Source organism: Dipodomys ordii, unplaced genomic scaffold (genome assembly GCF_000151885.1).
Source record: "Dipodomys ordii isolate 6190 unplaced genomic scaffold, Dord_2.0 Scaffold89, whole genome shotgun sequence".
NCBI lineage: Eukaryota > Metazoa > Chordata > Mammalia > Rodentia > Heteromyidae > Dipodomys > Dipodomys ordii.
Window position 1 is genome coordinate 9,207,874 of NW_012267305.1, and position 17,067 is coordinate 9,224,940.

At 36.3% G+C, this 17,067-nt stretch overlaps 1 protein-coding gene across 1 annotated transcript in view; it reads left to right on the plus strand.

Annotated features, from left to right (window-relative positions):
* Mcf2 (MCF.2 cell line derived transforming sequence) overlaps nucleotides 1–17,067 on the plus strand; it is an 82,213-nt gene that overhangs the window by 56,697 nt on the left and 8,449 nt on the right. The window lies entirely within an intron of this gene.

The window sequence follows — 17,067 nt, forward strand, 5'->3', positions numbered from 1 at the left end:
CTCCCCCCCCACCAAAGTTGTAAAGTTCATTTTCGACATGATAACTTGTACTTCTCATTGTTGCAATGGGTCCTATTAGAAGTCTTATATAGAAATCAACTAAAACACACCCTTTATGTTGGGCATGAGAGGAGAGTATAGAGTTTGAGTCCTCCCATTCCCACCTCACTATATTCCAGGCACTCTCCTAAGGATACATCTTGAAATGAGAAGGAAATGGAAAGCAATGTCTTGGGGTTCCCTATGAGCACCCCTTTTCTAGGAGTATTAGATGGAGGTTTGGCGGGGGACGGGGGCAGGGAGGGAGGGAGTCCTGTGTTACAGGATACCAGGAGGAAGAAGTTTCTTCCTTTTCCCAATTGCATTTATAAATGAGAACATTGCATTTAGCATATTTCCCTTCCTTTCGTACCCTTCGCTCTTCGCTATTACTTATATACTTGGATGTCCAGAGCTATTCACAACTAAGTCTTCTCTATACTTTTTCGGTTCTCTCTTTTGAAATTATTTTTGTTCTCTTTTATAATTCAAATTGTCCTTCTGTCCTAATAATAGCTTGGAATTGAAATTAGAATAGAATTTGGGGAAGTTACTGGAAATGCAGTAATACTTGCATCGGAGCTTGCCACCAGAAACCAGGATCATCAACTTAGGCATGGTAGTGTCCATTAAGAATTCTAGAACTCTGGATGCTGAAACAGGAGGATTGTAAGTTTGAGGCCAACCTGGGCTGTGATATATTTGAGACTAGCCTCAGATACACAGCAGGATGCCATCTCATAAGAACAAAGAGCAAACAAAAAAGAAAAAGAGGACATTCAAAATTCACATGAGGCTATAATTGGAGAATTTGATTTTTTTACACCTAATGAATGTTATCTTTCAAGTTTTTAAAAATGTTATTATAAAGGTGATATACAGAGGGGCTACAATTACAGGTAGTGAGTACATTTCTTTTTTCTTTTTTTGTTTTAGTTTTTTTAAATTTAATTTTACTGTCATGGTGATATACAGAGGGGTTGCAGTTACGTAAGGTAGTGAGTACTTTTCATGTCAAACTTGTTACCCACTCCCTGATTTTTCTCCTACTTGCCTTCCTTCCCTGCCCCCCCTCAAATTGTACAGTTCATTCCCAACATGTTGTCTTGTGAGTATTGCTGTTCCCTCTTTGTCCTTTGTCTCACCATTTTGTTGTTCTCCTTCCTTTCCCCAATTTAAATATATATACAGTATCCATAAACATATGTACAATATCCAAGGTAACAAAATCAAATACAGTGACAACAGGGGATAAGCCATATGGAAAAACACAAAAGAAAAAAGAGAACACATAGTACATTAAAAATAACAACAACAACAAAGAAAAACCTCTTGTGTCTATGTCTTGGAGTTCATTTAGATTAGCATCATCTTATATGGTCATATGGACATAGCTATTGAGATATTCTGCTCATCTACTAGGATTATCCTAGACATATACTAATTATTACAAATGAGGGAAACCATGGGATCTATGTTTCTTTGGATGTGGCGTACTTCACATAATGGTTTTTCCATTTCCTTAAGAATGGGGCAGTGTCATTCTTTCTGATGGAAGCATAGATTTCTGTTGTGTATATATACCACATCTTCTTGATCCATTCCTCTACTGAGGGGCATCTGGGTTGGTTCCATATCTTAGCTATGGTATATAATGAGTACATTTCTTTTTGGACAATGGAAAATGTCTTCCCTTCCCTCTCTCTCTCCCAGTTTTTCCTTCCCATCCCCTCCCACAAGTTGTATAGTTCATTTCCCCCATAGTGTCTAATGAGTACTCTTTCAACTTTTAAATTGTAAAAGCAATGTAGCATTTGTCATAGAACAATTACAAAATACAACAAAGGATTACCCTTGAATCCTCATCCAGTATCGTTTTAGTTTTCTTGTGAGCCTGCTCTTTCGTAGCTGTTATTACCAGTATATTGGAGAACTGATACAATTTGCAGCCATATTTGTAAAGAGCAGTGTCTTATGATAAGATTGAGGTGACAGTGTGAAGGGGTATATCCTGCTTTTGATCCTCATAGGCTAAAGTCCCATGCCCTTCCCACTGTCTTATTTTCCTATTTTACTTCTAAATCCATGGTAACTTAAAAAAAAAGTCCCTCTGTTTTTTTTTAAATCACAAATAGCCAGTTGCTCCATTAATACCACAGTCTATGTCCCACTCTCTAGATTTCTAAGGGTCAATTATGATTTAAATGAACACTGACAGGCAACCAAAGATGTTGTAATCATTTCATACAGGGTTTAGGTCTTTTGTTGTTTATATCCTTTTCCTTTGGTAGGTACTTTCGCTTTGTAGGCATGTGCAATCCAATTGACTTGGTTTGTATCTATGGGGTAACCTAGTTACTGCCTAATGTACAATTTCTCACTTGTATTGATTTTCTATTTTGCCTTCAATTTGACACAAAGATGAGCATGCCAGCAGAATTTTTGTCAAGTTCAGTAATGTAAGGAAGGAGGGAATTTTGAAGTGATGCAGTTGGGAGAATTGAGAATACAATAAATTACCATGGAAACTGTATGAGACAGCTATAGGACCCATTTCAATGGAAGGTAGATATAAGAGCCTGGTGACTTAGTAGACACAGGAAACAAATAATACTTTATATTTTAAGGAAGAAAATTGTTTTGCTTCTTCTCTACTTTCCTGATGGGCTGTTATCCTTTTTTTCTATTACTACATTTATTGTTTGTTCTTTTTATTTAGCAAATAGTCACATAGTGATGATAACAGATACCTTGGACAACTAAAAATAATTTCATCAATAATGATGTATTGCATGTTAGCAGTAAAACATAATAAAACACTTGCAATTCAAACAAGGGAAGGAGTAGAAAAAAATTCTTACTTCAAGAAGCTCAAATGATCTGAATATTCAATGCATGCTATTTAATCCTTATATCAATTCCAAAATAGATGTGCTTTCTACTTTATAAAGAAGGAAATAGAACTTCATAAAAGTTGAGCAAATTGCAGAACAATAAATAGCTAGTAAATGGTAAAGGTTTCTAGGCTCTAGAAACTCTCTGACTCTAAAGTTTGTTTTCTAACTTATCCTGAGAATAAGCCAAAGCCATGCTATGAAACAAAATTAATTTTTAAAAAGATGGAATGAGTACTATTTGTCTTACATCTTCATATTTGAACAGAAATAGATTTGAGAGGTATAGCAGGAACATAAATATATTTGGAATCATTTTAAAAGTAACTTCCAACTATATTCAAGGTAGATTTCAGAGGCACTTTGATTCTGTTTTATTTCTAAGTATACTTGCATTCTTTTTCCTTGATATAGTAATTTCACTAGTAATACTCTTATTTCTTATCAGTTTCAATGAGAGTCATTTGAGAGGCTCATCAGTGAAACTAAATAGGATATCCCTTCAGATAATTAGGTAAGAATTGAAAGAAAAGAAAAGGGGCAAAAAAGAAATAGAACATGTTTATATAAAAGGTAGTGAAATTACCCAAAATGCAATTAGCCAACATATTAACAAAAGATAAGAGAAAACTGCGAAACACAGATATATGGAGGAGAAGGAAAGCTTTGGTAAGTAAGAGTGTGTATAGAAGTCCCCACCCCACCCCCCAAAAGTTTTACTGAGAGATATTTTGGTTTCCATAGAGACTAAGGGATTGAGGGATTGGTGGATGTTCTGTGATCCCTGTGTACCTGAGTGCTTTTCCCCTGCTCTGTAAATTGGATTGTTGTAACTTTTCACAGCTAGAGATAAATAGTACATTTTTAAGAATAAGTGCTCTGGCCAATAATTACCCATTTAAATTAATTTCAAACGCCTTTTCTCACTGATGTTTAATTACTTTTACTTCTCTGTGGCAAATTTGGTTTAATAGTGTGTAGTTAATTTGTAACAGACTTCAATCTTTGATGTCCTCTTTTGATGTTCAGATTTACCACAGTTGTATCAATTACTGGAATTCAGTGTGCATTCTGAACTATGAAAACGCTTTCATTTAACTGCTTTGGCCTATGATAATACTTGTCTTTTCATAGTCACTGAATCTAAAATGTATATTTTGCCCAAGTGAGAACGTTGGTTTCATTTAGAACATAAATGAGATAGAGTTAATGTAAGTTCATATTCGTAATAAACTGCTTATGACAATGGTGACTTCTTCCTTTTAGATGGATGAAGTTGGAATCACAGAATATGTGAAAAGTGATAACCGCAAGTTTGAAATCTGGCACGGTGGGAAGGAAGAAGTTTATATTGTACAGGTTGGTTATTGTAAAATTACTCTAGAAATCATAGTCTATCTTAAGATGAAAAACCTGAGTTGATAAAGACTTTTGGTCACATTTCATAAGATCTCACTTTTTTTCTACAAATCACTTCAATATTATTTCAATAGTCTTTGTGATGTATGTAAACATTTTTCTAATAGCATGTATTTTTTTAAATTGAGGGATGATCATGTTGTTCTCTAGGAGACTAGTGAACTGTAGCTGGCAGCTTGGCAGATATTTGCCTGTCCCATTGGGTTCCTCATGAGAGGATTTGATGCTTCACATTTGCTCTAAAGTATAGTTTTTAAAACCCTGATCAAATATGCTATAAGGTCCGCTGTGTTAGAAGGAAGAGAAGAGCAATCAGAATATGCTATGATGTTGTCATCAAATATTCAGTAAATCTCAATATTGTGAATTGTGTGTGATCCTTGTCCTGTTGTCTGTTGCCAATGCTCATTGCTTTTTGATTGTCTTAATTCTATACTGACTAGAACCTATAAAATACCTTTTCTTGCCTTACTTAACAACATAATACTTGTCATTTAGCAAGCTTATCTTGTAAGTAACGGGAGGATAGTTAAGGAAGCTTTTAAGCTATTAGTCGCAAAGTTTATTTTGTAAGTGATTCTATTTTGGGGAAATACTAGAGCTTGCTTTATAAAATTATGTATATTTTTAAAGAACAAAGAGAAAAACCAAGGAAATCAGTTGTGTTTCTTTTAATCATTATTGTTACATTATTTAAGGCTCATTTCAGAATAGTTTTCAGTGTATTATTTCTACTATGTCTAATCTGCTTGCTAATGATTAGCTTCTTAGAAGTTTTAAGAATTAAATGGCTAGAATGTGAATATGGTGTTTTAGGGAGTAGATTGTCCTTGATGTAATTACATTTATGGTAAAAATCATTCTTTTATAACAGGAAATATACCATCCCTTCTTTCTTAATCTTTAGGCTAAAAGTGTAGATGTGAAGATGTTATGGCTAAAAGAAATAAGAAGTATTTTGTTGAAGCAACAGGAACTTATAACAGGTATATTTAAATAACTGTTACAAAAGAAAGCACAGTAAGAGCCCCTTAAATTGTATTCTGTGAAACTTTTGTTGTGAATAGGGTGGGTATTAGCTTTCTTCAATTATAATATTGCAAGGGTTTGTGAAACCACTAAGTGGAAGACTGAGATTCACAAACCGAACCCTAGTTCCTGAGAATCAGTTGAGAAGCAGTATACCATGGCTTCCTAGTCATTCCTAGCAGTAGGCTCTGTTTAGGTACTCAAATAATCAGTGCCCACAGAGATTGGGATAGGGAGCTAGTTGTAGTTCTAAACTTGGTGTGTTTGAATACATATTCCATGGTTTGTAACTTTCCTTGTTGTTTCAAGTCCCTGAAAATCTCTGTGTGTATATATGTATGTATGAGAGGAGGGGCGGGGGGAAGGAGGGAGAGAAAGAACGACAGAGACAAGACACAGAGACACTGCCTTTAAGGAAGTATGAAGTGTGGCTTCTGAATGATGCTTATTTAAGCTTTATTTTCTTTCACAGTGAAAAAACGGAAGCAGCAGGTCGTAGAGCTGAGTGATGTTTGCCCTCAGCAGAGTGATGAGTAAGTGGTAACTCTTCAAGAAATATCAGCCTTGAAGTTTTCTTGTTTCTCTAGATAACATGAAACAATGCAATTCAAATATCCCAGACAAAAGTGAATCTGCCATTAGCAATAAGTCATCAAGTAACATAAACATATATATATATATATCCCTTTCTCAGTTTTAGAATTTTATGGAATTGGAATTATCACTATAATTCTGTAAATAGGGCTACACTTAGGGCTTTATCTTCGCAGGTGTGTGTGTGGTGTGTGTGTGTGTGTGTGTGTGTGTGTGTGTGTGTGTGTGTGTGTGTGTGTGTGTGTGTGCATGCATGTGTGCATGCGTGCATGCGTGTCAGTGCTAGTCTTGGAGCTTGGACTCAGAACCTGGGTGTTGCCCCTTAGCTTTTGTGCTGAAGGCTAGTGCTGTACCACTTGAGCCACACCTCCACTTCTGGCTTTTTGGTGGTTAATTGGAGATCAGTGTCTCATAGACTTTCCTGCCTGGGCTGACTTCAAACTGCAATCTTCAGATCGCAGCCTCCTGAGTAGTTAGGATTACAGATGTGAGCCACTATGCCTACCTTCGGAGAGTTTTTGATCACATATTATATGACTAGAGAGAACTGTAAAAGCATGGCAGCCAAACAAATGAAGGACTGGCTCACAGTTTTGTAGTCCCCACATGGAAACCACTTGCTGATGACTTGGTCTTTGCTATACATAGTTAGAGATGAGTTATGGATTCTGACAAATAACAGCCTGGACACAATAGAAAGTCCTGAAGAAGGTGGCAATCCTATATGGTAGAGTCATGGTGTTTGTGTTCTGTGTGTAGGAATTCTACAAAGTACAATTGTCTATATTTTCACATATACAGAAAGAGTTCCAATATAGATTCCAAAACCAAGAACAGAGATTCACCCTGCCTCATTTCAATAATTTAGGAGTCATGAAGTGAATTACTAGGATTATTGGATTTTCTTGTGTTGCATATCACCTTCAATAGGTAGGTAAATGATCTATTGTTTTAATTGGAGCTTTAGGAGAACACAAGTTACCGGAAAGTCTTTCATCTTCTAGGGATCAAAATAGTCTCTTTTTTTGTGTGTGTGTGTGCAGGCTCTGGAGCTTGATCTCAGGGCTTGGGCACTATCCCTGAATTACACTTAGGGCTTTCTCTTCAGAGTAGTTTTAGGGCTTGAACTTAGAACCTGGGTTCTGTCTTCGAGCTTTTGTGTCCAAGGCTAGTGCTCCAGCACTTGGGCCATAGCTCCACTTCTGGTTTTACGGACTTTTCTGCCCAAGCTGTCTTTGTACCGTGTGATCCTCAGATCTCAGCCTCTGAGTAGCTAGTATTATAGGCATGAACCAGTGGTGCCTGGCTGTAAAATATCACTTATTTGTATATTATTTCAGAAAGCAATATTTAGATTCCAAAAGAGTTCAGGAAAGTGAATTGGAACATAGCGATGCTCTGAAGAATGTCAGTGAGGTAGTTGTCAGTTGAGGCGGAGGCAAATGCAGGTATGTGTTATGGTCATCCTATGATGAGATTGAAGGCTGTGTAGTTTTTGATCTGCCGTTCATTGCTAATTTGGAAGGAAAACTACGAATGTGTTCTTTTCATATAAAGAGAATAAAGTTTTCTTGTCTTGCACATACAAAACAATTCTGATGGGCAATATAGAGCAGTGGTTATCTAAGTATGATTCCTGGACCATAACATTAGAAGCACCTGAGAATTTGTAAGGAAGGCAGATTCTTTGGCTTTCTCTGTCCTATACCTTCTGAATCAGAAAATTGGGGTGTGTATCCCAGTCACCCTGAGTTTTACCCAGCTTTCTAGATGATTCCGATCCATCCTCAACCCCTGCATAGAGGATGTGGTGATGAATAATACACATATACTGGTTTTAAGGAATGCACTCATCACTCACCTTTGGTTTCATGACTAGAGCTAGAAAATTTATTTATTGAAGTCATGTTAACTAATGCATTTGCTCTAGCAAGTATCAACTTAATCGTATGCACATGCCAGAATTCAGCTGCTATCCTCATGAAACTTGGAAGGTAGAAAGAGAATTCACTCCTTAAGCAATTAAATTCAGTGTGCTGCTGAAGGCATGACTCAAGCAGGAGAGAACTTTTCTAACAATTTTGAGGCCCTGAGTTCAAACCTCAGTAAAACCAAAATAATTACATGAGGTGTTTCAGTAGGATGATACACGGCACTGTAGAAGCAACCAACAGGATCTTACCTAGACAACTGACAACACACACTCCTGCAAAATTGTGAAATAGAGGTCCTGATGTTCAGTACTAAAATAGCATGGTCCTTGCTGAGGACCATTGGCTCATGCCTGCAATCCTAGCTACTCAAGAAGCTGTGATCTGATGATCACGGTTCAAAGCCAGCCCAGGTAGGAAATAAAGCACTCAAAAAGCCTGAAGTGGCTCTGTGACTCAAATGATAGAGTGCTAGCCTTAAGCAAAAGAAGGTCAGGGACATTGCCCAGTCCCTGAGTTCAAACCCTATCTCTCTCCCTCTCTCCCTCTCTCCCTTCCCCCCCCTCTCTGTCTGTCTCCTGGTCCTTAAGCTACCTTAAGCTAGAAGAGTTTCCTTCTTGTTGACAAGGAAGTAATGATGACCCTTTTCAGTGTTCAGTTATCCATTTAAAGGTCAGTTCCTTCAGGTCATTATGTTGCAGACCCTAGAGCAGTAAGGAGAGAGCCTGGTATGCATGCCTTCATTTCACAGGTAAGGAAGATATACCAGAGAAGACTGACATGAATTTTCTATGATCATATGAAGCATTTCATGTTATCATAATAAAGTTCTGTTAATTTGTAACTTATATGACTAAATCTAAACCAATTCGAGTTTTATAAAAATCAAGCATTTTGAGCTGGGATGTTGGCTCAGTGGTAGAGCGCTTGCCTCACATGCATGAGTTCCATTCCTCAGCACTACATAAGCAGAAAAAAGCCGGAAGTGGCGCTGTGGTCAAGTGGTAGAGCACTAGCCTTGAGCTGAAGAGCTGAGGAACAGTGCCCAGGCCCAGAGTTCAGGCCCCACAACTGACACAAAAAGAAAAAAGAAAAATCAAGCATCTCCTACATGTAGGCTCTTATTAGACATACAATATATAACATGTTGTCATTGAAGATTAAGACAGCCAAACCATGCCAAATTATTATATAAGTAAATATATTAAGTTCTATTTGAACAGATTTAATAAAAACATTACAGAAAACATTCAGAATAATTGCTTTTTCGCTAAGGAAATAATAAAACTCTCCCACCAACTCCAATTTGCAGCCATTCTAAGAATGAAAGGAAGTATATGATAGTCCAACCATTCCCTGAAATGTCAAATTTTAAAATAGCATAACCTAATTGATGATTTTGTTATACAAAGCCCGTTACTAATCTCAGTCCACTGGCCTTTTGAGTATAGCAGTGCGTTTTCTTCTCTCCTGGTGGTGAATCACCACCTTTACATAACTGCTGCTCTTAGTGGTTTTCTTATTGTTTGTACTGAGCCATCACCATCTGTAGAAATATCTAGAGTGCCAGGAATGGGCAAACAACTGTTTGTGCTCTATTTATGACAATGAAAAAGACAGATCTGTTTGTGCTCTATTTATGACAATGAAAAAGACAGATCTCTAAATAGATAATAATGCCATAGTAAAATATGCTCTTGCAACAGTTGTGCTGATAATTTTTTTTAACATCCTTAAGATCATTAGGTTTGATTTGAAGCATATCTTATTATAAACTTTCAGTAGTTATTTAAATAGAATGCAGTTCAAGTGTCTGTGGAGCATTTCTGAAATTGATAAGGTTACTCAACCTTTGCAGATATCTAGAAAGTGATCACTTTTATGTTTTTATTTAATAATTTTTCATATTATTGTTCAGTCGTTGTAGAAAGAAGTCTCAATTCAGCATATTAATTTATGGTTGCAATGCATGTTGATCAATGTTACTTCAGTTTTAGTTTGAAATAATTATAAAGTTACAGGAAGATAGCAAAAACAATACAGAGAGGTATTTTGTAACCTTCACAGTTTTTTGCAGTGATAGCCTGCAGAAGTATAATGTATCACAAACTGGAAAATGAAGAGAGTACAACCCACAGATCTTACTCAGATTTTCCACATTTCCACACGGTTTTGTATGTTGTGCATGTATAAGTTTTGGAATTTTATCTAGTGATGTTTTTCATTAAGGTGAGATAGAGAATGGAGAAATTACAGATATACTTTAGAAGCAGTTTGGACTGGAGATCAGAAAATATAGGAAATAAAGATTACATGTTTCAAAAAACCTATTTAACCACATCTGGGAAATATACTTTTGCAGGTTGTCAGAAAGTTGCTAATGAATCCTAACTCTCAGCACATTATAGCAACAGAGTACTCGTAAAATTGCAGGAGATAACTTATGTAAAAAGTGTTTCATAGAAGAAAGAGTTGGCAAGATTTTAGCATCTTACTGAGTTAGTAGAGAGGAATTAGTACTATTTAGGGCAAATTCCTATTTATCTGAAGTTATTAGCTTAGAGGGTAGATGTGGTGCTTTATAGTGGACTGCTTCTTTTGCCCTTCAGAAGAATCAACCTATTTTGGGAGACTCAATGTGAGTGTTAAAAATAATGACATGGATAATGACAAAGCTGAACTCAGTGGACTCTGGCATGGCTTTAAAGAGTAATAAATGTTTCTTTATAATATAATGACCATGTACATATTTGTATGGTAGCTTCTATTGTATCAATAGACTGGTATTAGTGTGAGAATGACAACTTTATTACTTCTAATTTACAGAAGAGGAAACAAGGTTTAGAGCTGGCAAAAGATTTGTCTACAGTTAATGGTCTTAACCACATTTCAAATGAGTGAACACTTTATGTTCTTAAAACTTGAGAACCCCAAAGAATTTTTATTTATGTAGAGTATGTCTAGTGATATTTACTTGATTACAAATTAAAACTGAAAAATATGTAAACTTGTACAAATAATATTTTAATTAATAGTGACCTTTTTGAAGCAAAAAAATTTAGAAGAGTGACATTTAAATTCTCTTGTAAGTCTCTTTAACATTCACTATCCCATATCAGGTAACTTCTAGAAAGTTCTACCCATATATTTATAAGAAGGAGGGGGTAAAAAGAGCAACTAATGTGTTAAGGTAAACTTGAACTTTCAGATCTCTTGAGTCTATGGAATTAACCCTTCGTGATCTACCCTCCCACACTTTGAAGACCATTGGTTTAGACTAATAATAAATGTTTACTTTCCTTAATTAATATTATTTGAGGATGAATTGGATCAGAGCAGTTTGTTCAGATGTGAGCAAACGATCCGTGAAAGCCAATTTGTATTTAAACATTTGCTATCATAGATGATCTGTGAAGAGGTCGTCAAGAACCGAGCCTTAAGTAAGCATTTTGTCCAGCTATGGAATCATACAATAAAAAGAATTGATAAATGCTTCTTCATTCACAGGGGATTGGATGAAGAAAAACCAATTTAAGTTTTTGTTTCTCCCAATAGTTTTCTAGGTTGAACTAGTAAAGAAAACATATAAAAGTGCATTGTGCTGTGATCTCCAGCCCCCCTCCTTCCATCACCAAGAAAGTTAGGATGAAGTTTTCTTCTGGCTTCACTGTATTGAGTCAAAACCAGAAATAGGCTAAGTATGGTGGCACATCCTGGTAATCCAAGCCCTCTAGTGGCTGAGGCCTGAGCATCTTGAGTTTGAAACCAGCCGAGGCTATGTAGAAAGTTTTAGGTTAGGCCAGCTTGTAGCATAGCAAGAACATGTCTCAAGAACCAACTGACCAGTGAAGCAGCTTAAGAAATAATGGATTCCATTTTTCTTGCAGAGATGGATGGCTCTCTTATTTTGACGAAACTACTCTGTCAAGTAGCCTGTAACTCTTTCCTGCCTGCTTCTCAGATTACTTGGAAAAAGTCCTGCTCAAAAGACATTCAACCAAAATGATGTGAATGTTGCTTTCAGGTTAATTTCTTTGGACATGCAAAAAAACCCACACAGCACATAATTATTTTTTCTTTGATATTTAAAAAATGTGTTAGTTGCTCTTTATTTTTTTAAAATTGTATATTTCATGTGTAAGGTACTGTGCTGGAGAAATTCTCATCTCAGAATACATTTGAACTTGAAAGTAGTTTCTTCTTTATCTACTATGTAACCAAATGCAATCAGTGTGCCTTGGATTATTCATCTTATTCTGAATTAAATTAAAATGGCTGCAAAATGATTAAGGTCAAGCGAAGCACAATATTATGATTTAATACGCTTTAATTGGATCTAGAGCTTGTGTCCATTGTACTACCTTGTGCAAGATGATACACAGTCCAAAAATCCTTTTGGAGACATTAGCAAATTTTGTTAGAGCTATTGCATTTTGTATGTACTATGATAACATTTTCATGAGATTAGTTTACAAAGAGTTGTATTTAAAATTTAATATTTTCATTCTTTTTCTCTCTGGATTTGTGCTTATAATTCATGTAATGGATTAGTTGTGCTCTATTATTTTTTTTGTACATTTCATGCTGTAATTCCTTTTCCAAATAAAAAAAGAAATCTTCAGGTTATATAAACATATGTTCTGCTTCTGTTTTCCTGTCACAAACCACTCCAGTTTATTGTTCCTACAAAGTTGCAACCAACCATATTTATCATCAAAGTGAACAGTACGTACTTCATGTCATAGATAGTGGGTGGTTATACAAGTAGTTTTTCAATTGAATTTGTCCTTTGGTTTTTCAAAACAACTGTACAACTGGGTGCCAATGGCCCAGGTTGGTAATCCTAGTTACTCAAGAGGCTGAGATCTGAGGATTGCAGTTTGAAGCTAGCCCAGGCAGGAAAGTCTATGAGACTCTTATCTCCAATTAACCACTAAAAAGCTGGAAGTGGAGCTGTGGCTTAGGTGGTAGAGCTTTGAGCATAAAAACTTAGGGACAGTGCCAAGGCCCTAAGTTCAAGCTCCAGACTGGCAAACAACAACAACTTTATACTCTCCAGGTAAATATAAACCCTTAGCAGACTGCACGAAGAGTGGTTCAGAAGACCTCCTGATTAGAAATGGAGATGCCATCCAATTTCTCCCTAAGGATGCTGACAATAGATGGTAGGTATGTATGCAGTACCTTAATGACGTCAGGTTGGTGCAAAGGAGAAACTAAACAATCTGTATGTAAAGTCTTGAACAGCAGTGATACCACAGCGATGCCTTTCATTTCCACTGCTTCAGCTCACGTCTCTGATAGCTCACTGGAAGGGACACTAACCTTTGGTAAGTGAATGATGCTTTGAAAGAATCAAATGCTCTGAGTTTGCATGGTGTTTTGTCATTCACCTTTGGCTTATGTGATTTAGTGGATACATCTTGTCCATTTTATTCATCACATATCTATGAGTGTGCAGTAAGTGCTCAGGACTGTGCTTTACCACTTTGGGCTGTAACCACAACTCGCTATATCAGTTCAAATATTGACTCTGATGTATCAATCCATACTTATACACCAGTTGCAGAGGTGCCTCTGCCTTTATAGTATTTGTGAGAAAATAATGAAGCAGGAAGAAAGCATTGTTTGGAAACAGATTGAAAGGAGCTTCCATAATTCTTTCAGAAATTTAATATAAAATAATTTTGTTTTCACTGTGTCAATTGTTTCAATTGAAATACTGCATCAACCATGTACTCTAACCATAAACTCTGCATGATGGTAAAAATTAATGATGAATAATTACAGTATTAACCATTTTTCTTTTCTTTATTTTTATTATCCTTTATTTGTCAAATATGACACTGGCATAGAACAAGAACCTCTTTGCACTTACAAATAAAGATATAAGCGTATTAATATGTCCGTTAGGGTTTAATTTTTCCTTTAGTAGTCTTGTATCTGTGAATAAACATGTTATATTTGTAAAACATGTTACACTTATCTCTAATAGGTTGATTGGAGTGAAAGAGTTTTCAGATAGTGTGATGTCCTGTAAGAGATCCTTCAGTATAGATATTGAGGAAAATCTGTTGTAAAACCAGCCTTATAGCTTGGCGCTGGTGGCTCACACCTGTAATCCTAGCTACTCAGGAGGCTGAGATCTGAGGATCACAGTTCAAAGCCAGCCTAGGCAGTAAAGTCTGTGAGACTCTTATCTCCAGTTAACCACCAGAAAACCAGAGTGGTGCTGTAGCTCAAGTGGTAGAACACTCACCTTGAACTGAAGAGCTCATGGACAGTGCCCAGGCCCAGAGTTCAAGACCCACGAATGAGAACAAAAACAACCCCCCCAAAAAAAAACACCCTATTGTCCAAAAAATTGCTTTAAGAGTGTTAGATTTTTTACTTTTTTCTAAGAATGTGGTATTGCTATATGGTGTGTTTCTTCTTCATGTACATATGTACACATATACAGGACTGCAGCCAAGAATTATGTAAGAGGTAGAATGAATCAATGGGAAGTAAGATGATGTTCATTTCTACTCTCCATACCTTTAGTATAGAAAATTTTTATGCAAACAGTTTGTGTCCTTATAGATCTTTCTCCTCAGTTACCTATCTATGAAAACACAGCACAATTGGGTGCTGGTGGCTCACGCCTGTAATCCTAGCTACTCAGGAGGATGAGATCTGAGAATCATGGTTCAAAGCCAGCCAAGTCAGTGAAAGTCCACGAGAATCTTATCTCCATTTAACTACCAGAAAGCCCTAAGTAGAGCTGTGGCTTAAGTGTAGAGTTCTAGCCTTGGGCCCAGAGTTCAAGTCCCAGGATCAGCACACACACACACACACACAAACACACACACACACACACCACACCACACCACACACATATGCATGCACACATACACACCACAGAAAAAGAACATAATCAATATGAAATACAAGTTTTGGCCTTGTGTTTGAATTCCAGGTAATGGCAAACTATTTCTAAATGAATCTAACAGGCCAGGATCACTTTGTTTACAAGTATCATAAATGGAGCCAAAAGTAAAGATGCATTGAACTAAGGCTGACTGAAGGATTTACATATTGGGTCATAGAAAACCCAAGATATTCTAACTGGGTCATCTCTTGAAGTAATTGTTTGGTTGGATTACTTAGTAGTGAATTATTTAGGCTGTTTTGCCAACAAAGAGAAATTACTCACATATCTCTATGCTTAGCAACTTTTACACCATAATTTTTAAGAGTATATTGAGGGGTTGGGGATTTAGCTCAGTGGAAGAGCCTTTGTCTGCTAAGTACAAGGCCCTGAGTTCAGTCCTCAGCTCTGCCAAAACAAGAGAGTAGTTGATTGATAGACTATATACTGCTACATACTGTTTCATAAAACAAGTCTTAAAAAATTCAAAAAGATTGGTTCGTATAGTTTCAGAAATAAATATGTCCAAGTATTTGAATATCAAAGAATATCAATCTAAACTGCATATAGGATTAAAAAAGCAGAAGAGAATTTAGAGTGGTTTCAAATTGGATGAAAAAGAAAACAACATTTTTGTGGCTATAGTTAAAGAGAGAAGGAAATGTATAGCTTTAATTACTCACTTTACATACTTAAAATCAGTGTAATTCACCATATTAACATAATGAAGGGGAAAATTATGTATAGTCAGTTCAATAGATGCAGAAAAGCAATTGGCAGAACTCTACCCTCATTATAAAAGCTCTCAGCAAACTAGAAATAAAGACAATTTCTTCAGCCTATTGCTAAGATAAAAAAAAACACACATGAAGAATCACCCGATATCATACTTATTGGGAAATGTTGGCAGAGTTTCCTCTAAGATTGGAAGCAAGCCAAGAATAGTCATTCTAACCATTTGCATTCAGCTTATATTGGAATTTTTAGCCAATGCCAAAACTGAAGGAAAAATTTAAAGAAAAGGCAACAGTGCCATGATTCAGGTTATGTACAAGGGTTATATACCCTTATATATAAGGGTCTATGCTTAATAAGACACTATTAGGACAAGTAAGTGCATTTCACAAGATGATATTATAGAAAATCATTACAAATATATTGAAATTCGATGTCTTCGCAATAAGGAACATTCAGAAGTCAACATTTATGTTAACAGCCTATAATGCAGATAGATGTACAAGGGTATGATAGTGGAAACTACAAACATTTACTGTAATCTATATAAGACGAACTAAAAAAAGATGTAACATGCTTATAGTTTGTATATTTCAATGTTAAGAACTCCATCTTCAATGGATTTACCTATAAAATCAATGCAATTCAAATTAAAATCTCATCAGACTCTTGAACAAAGACGAGTTTAAAGTGGCACTGTAGCTAAAGTGGTAGAGCACTCGCCTTGAGGTGAAGAGCTGAGCGACAGCACCCAGGCCCAGAGTTCAAGCCCCATGACTGACGCACACACAAAAAAAGACGTGTTTATTCTATAATGTATATGGAAAAAGCAAATGGTCAAAAGCAGAATGATATGAAAATGTGGAGGTCTTTATATACCTTACTTCAAGACACAGTGTAGAATGCATTAGTGAGTGCACTATGGTGTGTGTGTGTGTATGTGTGTGTGTGTGTGTGTGTGTGTGTGTGTGTGTGTGTGTGTGTGTGTGTGTGTGTGTATGTGTGTGTGTGTGTGTGTGTGTGTGTGTACATGTGTACTGAAAAGATTTTAAAGATCCACATACATATATCATTATTTTAAGATTTTTTTTGTTATAGTTCATTGCATCTAATAGTTTGAAGTTCTAGGTTATGGCAAACAGGTCAAGAATACAGCACCACATAATGTTATATGAAGTCTTTTAAAAAATATTTTTATAGCTGGGCAGCAGTGGCTCACACCTGTAATCCTAGCTACAGTAGAGGCTGAGATCTGAGGATCATGGTTCAAAGCCAGCCCTGGCAAAAAAGTTTCTGTGAGACTCTTATCTCCAGTTAACTACTCAAAAACCCGGAGTGGTGTTGTAGCTCAAGTGGTAGAATGCTAGCCTGGAACCCAACAGCACCCAGGCCTTGAGTTTAAGCCCCACAACATATTTTTTTTATTTTATTTGTGAAGATACTGTACAGAGGGGTTACAATTACATGGGCAGGATAATGCGTACATTTCTTACCAAGCATTGCAGCCTCCTCCTTT